Source organism: Alligator mississippiensis, chromosome 1 (genome assembly GCF_030867095.1).
Source record: "Alligator mississippiensis isolate rAllMis1 chromosome 1, rAllMis1, whole genome shotgun sequence".
In the NCBI taxonomy this organism is placed as follows: domain Eukaryota; kingdom Metazoa; phylum Chordata; order Crocodylia; family Alligatoridae; genus Alligator; species Alligator mississippiensis.
Genome location: NC_081824.1, coordinates 30,545,275 through 30,561,917, shown reverse-complemented (window position 1 = coordinate 30,561,917; position 16,643 = coordinate 30,545,275). Strand labels below are relative to the sequence as shown.

Genomic DNA, 16,643 nt, shown 5'->3' with positions numbered 1-16,643 from the left:
AAACAGTTCCCCACCCAACCCCACCCAAGTAAAACCCCCAAACAAATGCAGAAGAAAAATGCCATCCCCCCCTCCCTCCCAAAACACCAGCCCAGTTAAAGAAAAGCATACGTCATTCATAGAACCATAGAGAAGTAGGGCTGGAAGGGACCTGCAGAGCTCTAGTCCAGCCCTCATAAAAAGAAGGCTGAATACATTACAAGTTACAATGTAAATTTAGGCTTCATTACCAAGAGGACAAGCTATTGCTTAACGTTATTGCAATAGTGTAACAGTGATGTTGTAGCTGTGCTGGTCCAGAAATTATGCAAGAGGCAAGGATTTCTTAGGGTGATATCTTGTTTTGGGCTGACTATGCAGTTGGGGTAAAGTTAGATGAGCTTTCCAATGTAAGAGACCCAAGGAAGAATGTCTTACATTTGAAAGACTGTCTAACTTTATCCTGATTATATAGTTGGTCCAATAAAAGATCTCACCCTAAGAAATCCTGAATATTATTTCCTCTCTGTTAGTTGTTGCAGCTCACACTAGTCTAGGTGCATGCAATGTAGTTAAAACCTCACCTGCTGGCTTCCTGCAGCAGTTCAGAATTTGCAGAAGTGTGGAAGACAGGGTTTTTAATGCAAATTCTTAGATCTGGTCTATATCAGAAAACAGAACCACTGCTGAAAAGATCTTTTAGTATCAGTTTTTCTTAAATTGGTATAAAAGTTGTCATTAGCATCTAATCTAGATAAAACCATTTCCAGCACTGTGACCATGTTGTCCTGTCCTTGTTTCTGGGTGGACACCATTCTGTTGTACATGGACTCAAATCCTGGGTTGCACGTGCTTTGCAGACCTCTCCTCTGAATCTGGGGCTGGAGGGGACGGGGGAACAATTACTGTTCCTAGCTCTGGGGCTCCTTGATTCCCCCCCCGAGGAGCTTGCCCACTTCCTGATACCACCTTGTTGGGCAGTACAATCCTGCAGTCAGGCTGCTTCAGCCCCCCACCTCCCAAACCAATGTCTCCATCCTCCTGAATCCCAAGTTGCTTTGAACATTTCCAAGAGTTTACCTAGCTGTGGAAGCTCTGGTTTCTAGTTAGCCCCTCAGGGACAGCATGACAGGTAAGGAAGGGACAAATGCTTAGCAAAGGAATTTCTAATTCAGTCATTTTTACTCTTAAAGCAGACTAGAGCAGCAGTCCCCAAACTCTGGCAGATTGTGTACCACCAATTTAAAACAATACAACCTTAAGTACCACCAGCATTTTTTTCAGTTCAACCTTAAGTACCACCAACAAATTTTAGTCATATAATTATGATAAATCTATTAACGTGTACCACTGACAGGTTGTCTGCATACCACAGATTGGGAACTGCTGGACTAGAGAGTTGGTTACAGATCATTAACGCACTGCCCTTAGAATGATCTCAACCCCTTACTGCCAGTCTTTGTTAAGGGTTTTGTTAGCATCTCTGGACTCAACACTCTTCTCTCCTTATTCTTGAGTTTGGTCATAGCCTGTGAGAGTGGTCTGGCCCGTTAACTCAGAGAAACGCCCACCTTTAAAACTCTCTTTACCCACCCCTCTCTCTCTCTCTCTCTCTTCCTTTTGCTTATGTGTTTTTATGTTGGATTTGGAAAGTCATTCAACATATATGGCTCTGTGTTGGGTCTCTAAATGCTTCCCTTCTCCAAAGTGCCTGCTTGAGCACAGCTTGAGCAAACCAGTGTCTAGAACAGACAGCCCATTCAGACTCTGTAGGTCTAATTTAATATGAAGATTCCAGTTTGACCCAGTCTGACAATCTGTTCGTTTTAAGAGCAGTCAATAGTAAAGCTTCTAGGAAACTGATTTCTGGAAACAGCTTAGCCCTGATCATAATTCTGTTATCAGAAACCAATAAGTAACATGCATCAGTCAGTAAAAGAAAAGGTTGCTGCTGCTGTTGTTGGAGACCCATTGTGTTGGACACTTTACCAACAGGTAATAAAAGATGGTCCCTATCATTAGACAAGATGTACAGACAGTCATATAGGATTTCACAGCATAAAGTTATAAGCTGTATTAGCAACAAGTATTAATTTATGTCTTCCTCTTTGGGATTTCTTTTATATTCAGGTAGCTACTTAATTGCTGAAAGCTCCAGATATTTGTTAATATTTGTAATGCCTCATTCACTTCCACAAGTAAAAGTAATAATATCAGAGATAACTACTCAATATGGAAAACCAGTCTAAACATAACTAACTGTGCAACTTGTGATATACCCTGTAATACCAAGGAACATACAAGGGAAGGAAAATTCAATAATGAAACAGTTAAGCCCAATACTGAACCTATTGATAATTAAACTGGACTAAATTCTTCAGTCTTCATGTACTTAAACCACTGGATGCCATTGAAAATTACTCATTGCATAAAAGATCTAATATAATGAACACCAGGAGAGCTGGTGAATAAAAATAGTGACTTTGCATTGAAAAAGTCCACCACACAAAACTCTATAGTGAAGTGGAATGATAGACCCAAATGGTGACAATGTACAAAGTCAGTATAAAGAGGATCTCTATTAATGTGGGGAAAACTGTACAGGCTTCTTTCTGACCCTGAGTAACTAAAAGTTGTTAATGATCAAGAATTGAATGATGTAGCCAAGTTCATGTTTGAGGAAGCCAGACTGAATGTGATTCAGTTTCCTGCTTGTGTCTTTTGCACCATGCTACTAACTCCCAGAAGTCAACAGAGCCTTTGTTTTCCACAGCTGTGCTGTAGTGTATTTGGACATAAACAGTGTAGGAGGCTCCTTGGAGTATCAAAGTTGCACATATGCTTTCTGTGTCATGAAAGATCTGTTTTGCTGGAATGTCATGATTCAAAGGAAGGAACAGTTAGCCTTTTGTTTCCAAACAGTGTACAGCTAACATACCCAGAATATACCACCTAAAGGCATCTATACACATGCAGCAAGGCTGCTCTGATGCACTGTAATTACAGTGCATTGGAGCAGACTCAGTTGAGTCTGCTGCAGTATGGTAATTACTACACTCCAGCAGACTCCAGTGTCATGTGTATCAGTGTTTCTGTGCTGGAAAATGTCAGAGGGGACACTTTAACTAAAGTTTGTTTGATGAGTTTTAGTTAAAGTGCCCCCATCACCATTTTTCAGCTCCAGGATGCTGATACATGTGACACTCCAGGCACTTTAATTAGAGCAGCTCTAGGAGCTGCTCTAATTTAACCGCCCCTCTGCCCAGTCCCAGAGCACATGTATAAACACCCTAAGTGCTCAACACTTATCCCCTTTGCACCTTTTCTCCAGCCTGCCAAGCTCAGTGACGTTTTCCCAGTTGTATAGTAGGAAGGTGTACTGGTATAACATTACATTTATTCTTAATCTGGATCAGAATGCCAAAATGAAAAAAAACGGAGAATATATGGGTTGAGAAACACTAGGCTAGATGATCTCCTGAGGTCCCTTCCAACCCTAATTTTCTATGATTCTATAAAACCGAACAGGAATGGAGTCCATTGGCCAGGATAGGCCTGCCTCCCCCCCCCCCCCCCCCACTTTGTTTTGCAATTGTTATGTCTCAGTTTAGCTGCGTAGCCAAGACTAGGACTAGGGACAGAAGTTACACATAAACCAGTTTAAGTGATCAGAAACTATAACAAAGCATAAGTTAAGTACACATAAATCAATTTTAAAATGGCCAAAACTGGTTTAAGATAAATCTGATTTAACTGATTTAGGTCAGACTGGTTTATGAAGCTTCTGTCCCAAACCCCTTCTGGGTTTAAGTTAAATTGGAGTCCCCCAGCATCCCAGCATGCTTGTCAGCCCTGGGCTGGGCTGGGCTGTGCTGTCTGCTCCAGACAGCAGGGCTAATCTCACCCCTCTGCTCTTTAGCCAGAGCAGGGGTGGGGGCGTGGCCAGATACCAGTCCATCATGGCCCCCTAAGGTTAAGGGGGTGGGGGGGTGTTATTCCCCTCTCCCCCCATCCCTCCCCTCAGGGACCGCAGCCAGGGTCTGCCTGGCTGGGTACAGAAGACCCTGTCAGGGTAACCCCTGTGGCTGTAAGGCTGAGCCAGCCTGGCCTGAGGGTGGGCATGGAGGGGCCAGCCCAGGCTGGGCCGCGGGGGCAGGGCCCTTCCTAGCCAACTGCGGCTTGGGCTGGGGGTGGTGGGAGCTGTGTGGTCAGATTGCTCCTGGCTCCTCGTACCCAGAGTGGGGTGGGCTGTCATGGAACTGCAGCCGGCTGAGAAGGGTCTGGCAGGGCTGGCCTGGGGTGGGTTGCAGGGCCAGGGTCCTTCCCAGATGGCTGTGGCTCAGTGACAGCCCAGCCCGGTGGCACACAGTGTTTTGGCCAGGCAGCGCTGTGGAGGCGACACCACTGCAGCTGTGGGCAGGTGACTTGACAGCCGGACTGGCCACGTGGGGCATGTTAATCATGCCCGCAGCTGCCCAGGCTGACTCAGAGGTGCCAGCAGAACTGGAGCCTGGCAAAGGCTCATGTGCCTGCAGCCACTGCCACTGTGCCCCCTGTCCATCACTGTGCAGCACCCAGCCAGCTGCAGCCAAACCAGAAGCTGTGTGCTGCCAGCAGGGTTGTTCTGCTTCCCTTGCCTCCAGCTGCTGTTGCTGCTGCCATCCCTTCCCCTGCCATCTTGCTCTGGGTGGATAGGCGGGACATTTCAGCCCAGCAGCTTCTGCCCATTGCATGGAGCTCTGGCTCCAGCCCCAGCCATCTTCCATCCACTCTGCCTGCCCAGTGTGATGAGCAGCCCCTGTGGGTGGGCGGAGTGGGTGGAAAGTGACCAGGAGCTGAAGCCAGATCTCCATGCACTGGGAAGAAACTTCCTGGCTGAAGCTGCCACCAACCTGGAGTGGTGCGGTGCAGCAAAAGCAGGAGCCGCAGCTGGAGGCAAGGGAAGTAGAACAGCTCTGCTGGCCCCAGCCAGAGTACAGCTTTGACTGGACTGTTTCCAGTGTGGCTACAGCTGGCCAGGTGCTGTTTTGCTCCACTCGCTTCTAGCTGCTCCTTCTTTTCCCACTCCTGTCTCTGCTGTGCTGTTCTGGGCAGTGGGGGGTGGGGAGGGGAAGCTTCAGTCCAGCGGCTTCTGCCCAGTGCATAGAGATCCAGCTCCAGCTCCCGGCTGCCTTCTACCTGCTCCTTCTGCCTACAGGAGTAGCTCATTGCGCCTGGTGGGCCAAGCAGATGGAAGGCGGCTGGGAGCTGGAGCCAAAGCTCCATGTGCTGGGCAGAAGCCATCAGGCTGAAGCTTCCTGCCCACTCACCCAGAGTGGCAGGAGCAGAGGTGGCAGCAGCAGCTGGAAGCAAGGGAGGCAGAACAGCCCTGCTGGCCCCGGGCAGCACACAGCTTCTGGTGCAGGTGCAGCTGGTTGGGTGCTGCACAGTGATGGACAAAGGGCACAGAGATAGCAGCTGTGGGCATACAAGCCCCCGCAGTGGGCAGCTGCTGGGCTCCAGGCCTGCCAGCACCTCCAAACCAGCCCAGGTAGCTACAGGCATGATTAACACACCCCACATGGCCAGTCCAGCTGCGAAGGCAGCCTTCTGCAGCTGTAATGGTGTCGTCTCTGTGCCGCTGCCCGGCCAGAATGCCTCCCAGGCTGCCAGGCTGGGCTACCATGGAGCCACAGCCATCTGGGAGGGACCCTTCCCCTGCAGCTTGACCCAGGCCGGCCCCACCAGGCCCTTCCCATCTGGCTGTGCCTCCATGACAGCTCCACCCAGCCTGGGTGCAGGGAGCCAGGAGCAATCTGGCCACGCAGCTCCCATGGCCCCAGCCGGAGCTGCAGCCCTTTGGGAAGGGCCCAGCCTGGACCAGCCCCTTTGCATCCACCCTCAGCAGCGCCCACGGGCTGACCCGGCTCAGCTCCACAGCTGCAGCCCCAGCCCTGGGCAGATGGTGGAGCCATGTTGTCCACCATGTGAGCAGTGAGCAAGTAGGAAAGCCGAGCAGACCCCGGCTGAGGTCCCCATGCCTGTTTCTGAGAGGGAAGATGGGAGTTTAATCCCTCTCCCTGCCCCACTTCACATGAGTTGCTGCCTGGGGCAGTGCCTGGCCATGCCCCCTCCCTGCCACTGGGGACAAGTCTGGCAAGGCCTGCTTTCCCCCTCCCCCTCCAGACACACTGTAGGACAGGATAGGGGTTTAAACCCCTCCCCAGTCATACTTAGCAGCCTGCTGGGTCCTGGCCATGCCTCCCCGGTCAGCTTCCCTCCAGCCTTGCAGCTTCTGCAGAAGGGAAGGGAGGGCTCACTCCAGCACCCACCCCCAACTTCTAGCCTGAGCCACTTCAGGCATCTGTCTGCATTTCTGGAATACAAAGTGAGTGTCTATTCACTTGCAAATCGGTTCAATCTACGCAGTTTAGATTAACTTTCAAAGACTGAATCACTTCAGGCTTGGGTTTTTTGAATGTCTGCCCCTAGCCTCGATGTCCAGGCTACAGCCAGATAGGCATGGTTCTCTTTTTTGCCTAGTCCAAGCCCAACACAAAGCAGCCTGGCACTCTTTTGCTGTTTGGCTCAGGCCTCAGTGCAGGCCCAGCCTGGCCCTATTTGAGTTCTCTTGCAGTTTTCATCCCCAGGAGAGCTGCTCCCGGGAGCAACAAGGGGTCCCCTGCAATGCAGAAGTACTGACGCTCACAAGCAGCTACCCAAGGTGCCATGAACCCAAGGAGCAGCTCATAGAGTCTCCAGTGTGAGCCTCCTGGCCAGCCTGTTTGCTGAGTGGGCAGGTATAGGGGTACAGGCCCCCAGAACCACCCTGTTGGGTGAGCCCCACCCCCAGTCCCAGACTGCCTGGGCAAAGGGAAATTTCCCTGAGAGGGTGCAACCTATAAACTATGCCCTGTAGTTAGTGTTTTAAATGGCATTTGGTGTTTTCCTTTGTTTCCCTTTCCTTTATTTTCTGTAATAAATCTATCCTTTGTGTTTATATACTGCTTACCAGGAGGGAGTTTGTTTATGCAGGAGATCCGAGCCAAATTCAGTGATCCCAGATTTCTGAGTGGGGGCTCAAGCCACAGTGAAAACTTACTGCATACTCCACAATTTGGACCCAGACCTTGTTACTACCAACCGGTAGCTGGCAAAAGGATTATGCTGGGTAAAGCTCGGTAGTGGTGGTATGCAGGTGAGCTTAAGAATGTCAGGGAGAGTGAATACTTTATGTGGTCACTTGATTTGATCCAGGGTAGCTGTTATGTCTGTCTGTTTCTTGGTATATTTTCAAGGGCACCCACAGCTCTGGATGAGCACTCCATTTCTTATATAAAATGTATTTATAGCAAATTTAAGAATTAAAAAATAAATTATTTATTTAGACTGTGCCTACAGTCAGCATTCCCTTACTGTGAATGTATATATTTGTACAGTGTGTGTTGCATTTGTAGTTACACAAAATCTGGTCCTGCAATATGGCAAAGATCCTTAGGTCCTATTAACACAAGCGGGCCACGTTCTGAGGTCCTTACTTGGGACAGATCTTTCACTGCTGCCTGGTGTAAATGGTAGTCAATCGCAGTCACTGAAGTCAGTGGAGCTATGACAGTTTACATTATCTGAGTATCTGTTCCACAGGGCTCATTCAGGTTCTGCCCCCTTCACATTTCATGCAGGCTATGTCTGCAGTGGTGGGGCGGCAGGTGGGAAGCGTGCTCTTAACTTGGATCAAAAAGGCAGCGGAAACAAAGACAGGGTAATTTGGGTTTCTTGGGTCTGAACACAGATTAGCAGCTTGTGTTTACCACAAGCACCCTTGTCAGGTTTCTACTCAAGCTGCTAACTTAAGTTAAAATATAGTGCTTGTCTGTTCTACTAATTGAGTTAAAAACATGCCTCAGTGTGGATATCCCACAAGTTCTTTGACGGAAGAAGTACCTATACTTCAGTAAGACAAGGTTCTTTGGGTGAATCTGATATCTTTTATTAGATAGACTTAAGTAGTTGGAAAAACAATTTTTAGCAAGCTTTCGGGTTTAAAAATCCTTTGTCAGGCTGAGGAAGTATCTGTAGTTAGTGTGTGCTCTTCCTGGATGGAATGAATAGTGAAGAAGCCAGAGGCTGAGCTGGGCTGCATGCAAGACAGGCAGCCAGTGAAGATGTAAACTGAGGAGTCAGTGGGTGAGAGACAGGTGTGGGGGGAGGAGAGAAAAGATGGATGAATGTAGCACTGAAATAGTGGAGAGGTACCTGGGGAGTCAGATGGCTGGCAGGTTACAATGTGTCATAAATCCAATGTCTAAATTTAGTCCATGATTTTTAGTATCCAGGAGGTTGATGAAGTGAAGTTCATCGGCTTGTCTCTGAGAAGCTTCTTTATTATTCATTCCATCCAGGAAGAGCATGCACCAACTGCAGATACTTCCTCAGCTTGCTGAAGGGTTTTTAAACCTGAAAGCTTGCTAAATTTTTTTTTCCAGCTACTTAAGTTTGTCTAATAAAAGATATCAGATTTACCCAAAGAACCTTGTCTGCCTATGTCCTTAGACCAACACAGCTACAACCTACACCCCTGTATTCTTTAGTAAAGAATAATGGAAAACAGTGAGCAGCTCAGGATATTAACAGATTGCAGAGACTGAACCAGACATAACTGCCAATGACATTGCCTTGTTCTTTTACCTTCTGTAAACATGCTGTGAGGAGCTGCTGCCCTATGTACTTGCTGGGCTATTGTGCTCAGCTGTGTTCCCTTGATCCATTTTATTGACCCGCTTTGAAGAGGCATTTTTGTCCCTTTCCAAATGTAATTGTTGCTTGGGCTTCTCCAAAGGGATTGAAATTTCCTTTGTGCAGTGCCTAATGGGTGCATTCCTCTCTGATCGAAAGGGCATCCCAGATATCAGGCACAAAACCTTTCTTTCAGCCTTTTAACTAGAAGAACTGAGCAAATTCCTCCTCCTGCTCCATCTTTTCAGCCAGGGTGAGGGCTGTGCCAAGCCATGGCTGCTGTTTGTTGACTCGCCCTCATTGTGTCCAGGAGGAATGTACAGAAAGGCACAACACAAGGTGTCTACTAACCTCCCTCTCCTGAGGCTGGCAATAGCATTGTATCCAGGCCCCAAGTATTAGCAGAACTAATATTAGGCATCTTCTGACTCTCAGCAGTTACTAATGCAGAGACCTTCTCAACTTTCGGAAAGACTGAAAACTCCAGGAACATTTCCTGGCTACGCCTTTGGAAACAGCCTGCTCTGTATGCTTGCGCAGCCTTCTCTAATTCAGTTGGATGAGATGTTTATATAGGTAAATTGCCTGCCAAAGTTATTAAAATATGTGGATTTTGAATCAATTTGCTGCAGATTGTGTTTCAAAGGTAAGCATCCCAGCCAGCAAAATACTTTGGGATTCAACAGTAAGGAGCTAAATGAATAAGCAGTAATGAGGAGTGACAGGGAAGCACTTGGGGCCTTTCCTACAGAATACTGTAAAATTTCTTTTCCATAAAGACTTTCTTTTTCTTTCCAGTAAAAAAGTTGCCTTTATAGTTTCATAGTTAGTAGGGTTGGAAGGGACCTGAGCAGATCATCAAGTCCGACCCCCTGCCATGGCAGAAAAGAGTACTGGGGTCAAATGACCCCAGCGAGGTGTTCATCCAGCCTCCTCTTAAAGACCCCCAGGGTAGGAGCCAGCACCACTTCTCTTGGAAGCTGGTTCCAGATCCTAGCTGCCCTGACAGTGAAGTAGCGCCTCCTGATGTCTAGCCTGAATCTACCCTCTGCCAGCTTGTGACCGTTATTTCTTGTCATTCCTGGGAGTGCTCGTGGGAACAGGGACTCCCCCAATGCCTGTTGGTCCCCCTGACTAGTTTGTAACAGGCCACTAGATCCCCCCTCAGCCTTCTCTTGTGGAGGCTGAACAGGTTCAGGTCCCTTAGCGTCTCCTCGTAGGGCCTGCCCTGCTGCCCCCTGATCATGCAGGTGGTCATCCTCTGGACCCTCTCCAAGTTGTCCACATCCCTCCTGAAGTGCGGTGCCCAGAACTGGATGCAGTACTCCAACTGCGGCCTGACCAGTGTCACATAGAGGGGGATAATCACCTCCTTGGACCTGCTTGAGATGCATCTGTGGATGCATGACAAGTGTGCGGTTGGCCTTCCTGACCGCGTCCCCACACTGTCAGCCCATGTTCATTTTGGCATCAATAATGACTCCAAGATCCTTTTCTGCCTCTGCACTGATGAGAAGGGAGTTCCCCAGCCTGTAGGTATGCTGCTGGTTCTTCCTCCCCAGGTGCAGTACCTTGCACTTGTCAGTGTTGAAATCCATCCTGTTCTTATCCGCCCACCCCTGTAACCTGTCTAGGTCCAATTGTAGCCTATTCCTCCCTTCTAGCATGCCCACTTCTCCCCACATCTTAGTGTCATCTGCAAATTTGAACAGGGTGCTTTTTACCCCCTCGTCCAAGTTGCTGATGAAGATGTTGAACAGTGCAGGCCCGAGGGCCAAGCCCTGCGGAACCCCACTGCCCACATCCCTCCAGGTCGAATAAGACCCGTCCACTACCACTCTGGGTGTGACCCTCCAGCCAACTAGTGACCCATCTGACTGTGTAAGTGTCGACGCCACAGTCTCCAATTTTTTAATGAGAATGGGGTGAAAGACAGTGTCGAAGGCCTTCCTAAAGTCCAGAAAGACTACATTCACCGTGACACCTGCGTCTAAGGCTTTTGTGACCTGGTCATAGAAGGCCACCAGGTTGGTCTGACAGGACCTGCCTCTAATGAACCCGTGTTGACTGCCCCTAAGCATAATCTAACCTGCTGGCCGCTCATGGACATGCGCCAGGATAATTCTCTCAAAAAGCTTACCCAGGGCTGAGGTAAGACTGACTGGCCTATAATTTCCCTTAACTAACGGGTGGAGTTTTGAAGGGCACAAAGGGCAGTTGAAAATCAGTGAGAACTGGTACCAAATACCATCTGAAAACAAATGCTAATAAAACTAATTATACCCAAATATACATATATATGTACATATTAAAATGTACCTCCCTACACTTTTCTATACCTAACTCATTTCTATCAAGCTCCAAGGGAAGAAAACCTCTTTTATGTTACTGTCATTATTCAAAACCACTAAAACCACTACATTGCCAGTGTGATATTTGATGAATAGGGTTTACTAGATTTAAAAGAATGAAAAGAAATATAATGAAGGGAAATACCAGTATATGATTATATGGACAACCTACTAAACCTTGATCTCATTATTCTAGACTGCTTTGTAACAGTCTGAGGATGAAGTAGGATAGATTTAAATCAGCCTCCTCCTGACTGGGAATGTCTACACGTGCATTTTAAAGAGCAGTAGCCTATTTTACTGTAAATAAGCAATGCATACGAGGGGCACAGGGAGGCACGTGCCCCCCCGAGATTGGCCACCACCAAAGCCACTGCTGGCTTCTGCAGGTGGTCGCCACCCCCCTTCGCTGCTGCCATGGCTGTGAACAGTCCCTGCCCACTGCTTACCACCCCCACTGCCCATCGGAAACACCGCTGGTGGCAGCTGCGGGTGGTCCCTGCTTGCCGCCATGGTGCCCCACCAGTCAAGGGAGGCACCAGTCATTCATGTTACTGTGTACTAAAGTATCAAAAAGAAAACCATGCCATTAGGCTAAAGCATAGTAAAACAGACTGCTGTGCATTAAGCATCATTTGAAAACCATGCACATTCATTACTGAGCAATAAGGTAGCTAATGTGCACTTCTTTAGTACCTCACATTGGAGGTACTAAATTTAATGAGCATTAGAAAAAGTGCCTTAATACATGTGTAAACACACCCACAGAGTAGCAGAGACTAGTGATCGTCAGTGGAAGAGTTGTCCACCACTTTCCCTTTTATTTTCTATTTTGGAAAAGAAAACAGGGACTTTGATTTAAAATATTAACTAGTTCCCCTTTATGTTGACTGTTCTTCTTCTACTTCTCTTCATATTTTCTTCTTCTGCTTCTCTTTCAGATTTTTTCCCCTGCAAATTGGTCAAGGAAAATGTACCATGACAGCCAAGAAAAAAGACAGTCACTAAAGCCAACAATTACCTAATTGCAACAGATACCATATTTCTACCTTGAAGTACTATTGCAGTAAAAGGTGATTAAATTAGATTATTGTTGGGAATCCCTCAATTCAAGGATGATCTCTACCATAGCTTAATGATAAGTCCTGAAATTACTTAAGCATCCAGTCCTTGAGCCACAGATCTGTCCACAAAAGTTGTAGGTCTTTCCACAGGGGAGAGTAGGATGCAGACTGGGATTCATCTCCTTTTTCTTCCTTTACTCTCTCTTCTTTGCTTTGAGGGCAAGACACTTTACGTCAAAGTGGGCTGCTGCTTGGTTGAGGTTGCAGTGCCACTGGAGTTGGTTAGCAGCCAGCTCCTCCCAGCTCTTGATGTCAGTGTCCATTTTCTTGAGGTATGCCTTCAATGTGTACTTGTAGCATTTCCTCTGGCTGCTGTAAAATCTCAGGCTGCTACTAAGTTGGGAATAGAGTACTTGTTCTAGGATTTGAGTCAGGGTCTGCACACAATGTCTGGTCCAATGAAGTTGGTGCTTGAGGATCACTGACTCAGTGCTGGTAATGGTGGCTTCAGCAAGGATGTTGTTGTCTGTGCACCGATCTACCTATTTGATGCCAAGGATTTTCTGGAGGCATCATTGATGATACCTTTCCAGACTCTTGTGATAATGACAGTAAGTCACCCGCGTTTCACATCCATAGACGCAAGTGGGGATGATGACTGCATTGTAGATCTGGACCTTGATGTCTTTCTGGAAGTCACAGTCAGTAAAACACATACCAAAGCAATTTCCTGAGGGTGTCACTTGTGCCAAATTGGCTCTAACAAGGAGCAGGATCAGACCCCATGTCTCTTTCCTATGAGTCAAAATGTCTCTCAACCACATGGTACCCTTTGCCTCCAGGTAGGGAGGGGACCCTCTGTGCACAGAACTTGTCTTCTCCATACAGAAAGCAAGGGGTGAAGGTCAGCTGTTTCCACAAAAGCACTGTACTTCCCTCAGACCATGCAGCTTGTGTGTGGGGAGGGAAGGATATCAGATAGAAGCAGGTGGGATCACAAAATGCAAACATCAACCTGCACTGCACCCAAAAGTCAGCTTGCAGTGCTCTTCAGGGGACAAGTCCAGTATGGCAGGTGATGCCCCACAAAACAAACTCCCAGACACAGGCAGCAGCTGGAGAAGCTGAAACAACATGGCTCAGATGCCCTATGAACTCAACTAGCCTTTTGGCAGCATGGCTCACATTGGGCCAGGACTGCACTGCCCATTTGTGGCACCAAAATCAGGTGTCACATAGGGCTACAGAGGTGTGGGGTTTTATTTTTATAACTGTGGTGCCTACAGGTCACTTTATGCCATGTGCTGCACCACCAAAGAGCAAATGTAATGACTGGCAAGGCAATGGGTCTGTCTTCAAATGAACTAATCCATTCAGCATAATCAAGGTCACAATTTGGGCAGGAAATGAATATTCATATTTCATTCATAGAATTAGTTCCTACCAGGAGATTTCTAGGGTGAGTGCATTTGGTCAGATAAAACCATAATGTAGCTAAGAGGGCACCAGCCCTGGACACTGAGTTGTGGGGACAGCTGAGGGGCTGGGGGTGCAAAAATAGCTGCTGCTGTGCTACAAGCTCGGCTAATGGTGGCAGCACAGCCACTGACACTGCTGCATGTGCTTCCGCTGCCCAGGGGCCAGAAGTGCCCAGGTATGCCTCTGAAACAAACCAGGAAAAGTCCTTGTCTTGTGATGATGCTCAGATAAGTATGTAGTCTGGTTGTCTGGTCTGATACTCTACCTTGTGCATATGGAATTGTTTTTCTTTTTTGGTACTTACACTGTTTTCAACAAAACTCTCATTGAGAATACTGCACTCCTTGTTTCTGAGTTCTAGATGCCCCTCAACGTATAGAAGAAACTCAGGGAAGTTAAGAGGAGGAGGTGTCAGCAATATCAAAAACATATCACATGATAGAATGCAGAAGAAATCTTTGCCTTTTGCTCACTGAAAATGAGTGTCTTTGAAGTTTCTCCATTGTTTGACCAATTCTTGGTTGCTTGACCAGAATGTATTAGCTGTTGTAGATGAATATTTATTGATAATAACCTACTGGGTGGCACTATACATCTGGAAATTTTTTTAGCCACCTTAAAAAGTATACTTAGTTTTTCCTGCACTCTATTTCAAATAAAGGATGAAATCTTTTCAGGGTAAGCAGGAGAAACTTCATTTTTCTCACTGTTGCCCAGTCTAGCGTCATCCTTCGGTGAACAAGGTTTATTTATTAATCTGCTTTTCTAGTATTAACCTGTATGTACATAAGGAAGCCCCTTACTTTACCAGCATTCAATTAAAAGGGTGATTACATGAAAAAAGCAGAATGATTTTTCAAAACCTTTGCAAACTTATTGACCTTAGGTGGCGTTGCTGGAATGCAGAGCATTCCCAAAAAATCTGACCCAAACTTGTATATTTTTCTTTAAAGTTCATCAAAAAATTGGAAAGCTTTTAAAGCACTTAAGGCAGAGATTTCTTGCCTTCTAGGACTGAATGTTGACCTGACTTAATAAAGTACAAAGCAAAGGAAAAGCTGTTCCTGAGAACAAAGCAAGAATTATTCTGCTATGGAAGGGAAAAGGATTTGCCTTCACTGCTGCAAGCTAAAGCAGGATAAAGAGAAGTAATAGAGGTGAGGTCTAATGGCTAGCATTTGAGTGCCAGGAATTCCTGAGTTACTATCACTACTACATTTACAACATGCCTACCACCACAGGCACTTCTTTCCAATGGCTTTAAGATACTGTTATGCTGCCATCCTAAAACCTTATCCTCCTCCACTGGAGATTAATGGCAGTTGAGGATTCTTAGCACTTTACAGAATCTGATCTATTTATTGGAGGCAAATCCTACAGAAAAGGTTAGGACAGGGAGTAAAAAGAAACACTGGAGCAAATTAAAACTACAGGGGAGATTCAGGTGACCAGATTGTAATGATCTGAACTGGCTTTTAGCTTAGTGCTGTGGTTTCATGCTTTTAATTTGCAGAGAACTGCTGTATACATTAGTACAGGGGTTGTCAACCAGGGGTTCGCGTACCCCTGGGGGTACTTGGAAAGGGGCTAGGGAATCTGCACAGGCAGAGACGGAGTGCTGCTACCCAGCACCCCGCTCCACCGCCTCCCAGGACCAGGGCTGGGAGGGTGGGAAGGGACATGAGGACAGCAGCTCCCCTCTGCAGGCTGCACAGATGCTGCCCAGCTGGCCAGACACAGGGGGCGGGGAGCTTGCACATGGCAGCCGCTGCTGCCATCCACCACCCCACACCACTGTGTTCAAGTCCCCCCCCTTGCTCTGCGTCTGGCCAACACCCTCCACCCCCTGCTCCACCAGAAGTGTGCCCAGAAGGGGTACACTCCTTAAAAAAGTTTGAAAACCCCTGCATTAGTACAAAGAATACATGCTTCAAGTCTGCAGCCAAGCATCTTTCAGCATATCTTAGCTTTTACTGTACATACTATTTGTAAATATTTGTGCTTTACCTTGCTCAGCATTGTGAGAAGAGAAAGAGATTTTATTTAAGAAATCTGCAATCTGAAATCAGACCTGGTGGAGAGTTGCTTCATGTTCTTCACCACAATCCTGTTCTTCCTACTTCCTTGGAAAGAGGGGAAAAGACCAGGTCCACAATTTAAACTGTGACAGCATTTCCACCAGCCACAGCATCTGGCTCCTTGGCAAGCCTTGCACTGTGCTTCAAAGGCAGCTTTGAAGTAGGCGGAATATGGTATGCCTCATATGATCAAGCTGCGTGCTAATGGACTGTACTTTTTAACTAGCCCTCCTGGACTACATTTTCCATATTGTCCTTTTTCAGCTGTGAAGATTGCATTCACCTGGAGAACACAAAGCCCTGAAATGGTGCAAAAGCGGTCTTGGGATAACATATAGGCCTGGGTGATGCAGGAACTTGGGGAGGTCTTTAGAGCTGTGTGCTTGCTGACACCTTGGACTCAAGTGCTGGCTCTGCAATTCACAGCTAGTAGATGAAATACAGAAGACCTGTACAGAAGTCCAGATGTCTTGCATGCATGCAGGCATATTCACTTAATTGGGGGGGGGTGCAACCTGTAGCTTTGGATCTAGCTCCCCAAGTTCAAGGCTTGTCCACCTTCATAGTCCAGAGTGAGGGAGTTTGCTTCTTAATTCCACCATGAATGTGTCTGGAATCTGTTAAATTAGCTGATTTCATGGGACTTTTGTTATTCCAAATGGCCAAAATATGCAATGGGATTAGTTAATCGGCTGCATCTAGATGCAATGGGCTGGCCCCAACAGCCTTACTTGGGGTTCTGGGGGCCTCCTGGGGCTGCAGCTGTTTCGGTCCTGCTGCACAGAGGCTGGATGGCAGTGGAGTGTGGCACCAGCTGGCCAGGTTCTGGCTTTGGGTGGCACACACTGCCGCTGTGTGCGCCACTCTGTTTTTTTTTTTCAGCGCTCTTCCCCTCTGCGCTGTTCTCTTGCAGCACAGAGAACAACTGAAGGTGTGGTATGTGGTGCCGCAGACATGTCTACCACTTTCTGAAGGTT

General features: G+C 47.2%; 1 protein-coding gene across 2 annotated transcripts in view; it reads right to left on the bottom strand.

Annotated features, from left to right (window-relative positions):
* Positions 1-15,810, bottom strand: part of CYS1 (cystin 1) — a 40,582-nt gene extending 24,772 nt beyond the window's left edge. Inside the window, exon 1 of one of the 2 annotated variants that reach the window (XR_009462969.1) lies at positions 15,596-15,810. The gene's annotated coding sequence lies outside the window, so the exon portion shown is untranslated. The remainder of the gene's footprint in view (positions 1-15,595) is intronic. The other variant, XR_009462970.1, reaches the window with a different exon arrangement.
* Positions 15,811-16,643: the final 833 nt, after the last annotated feature.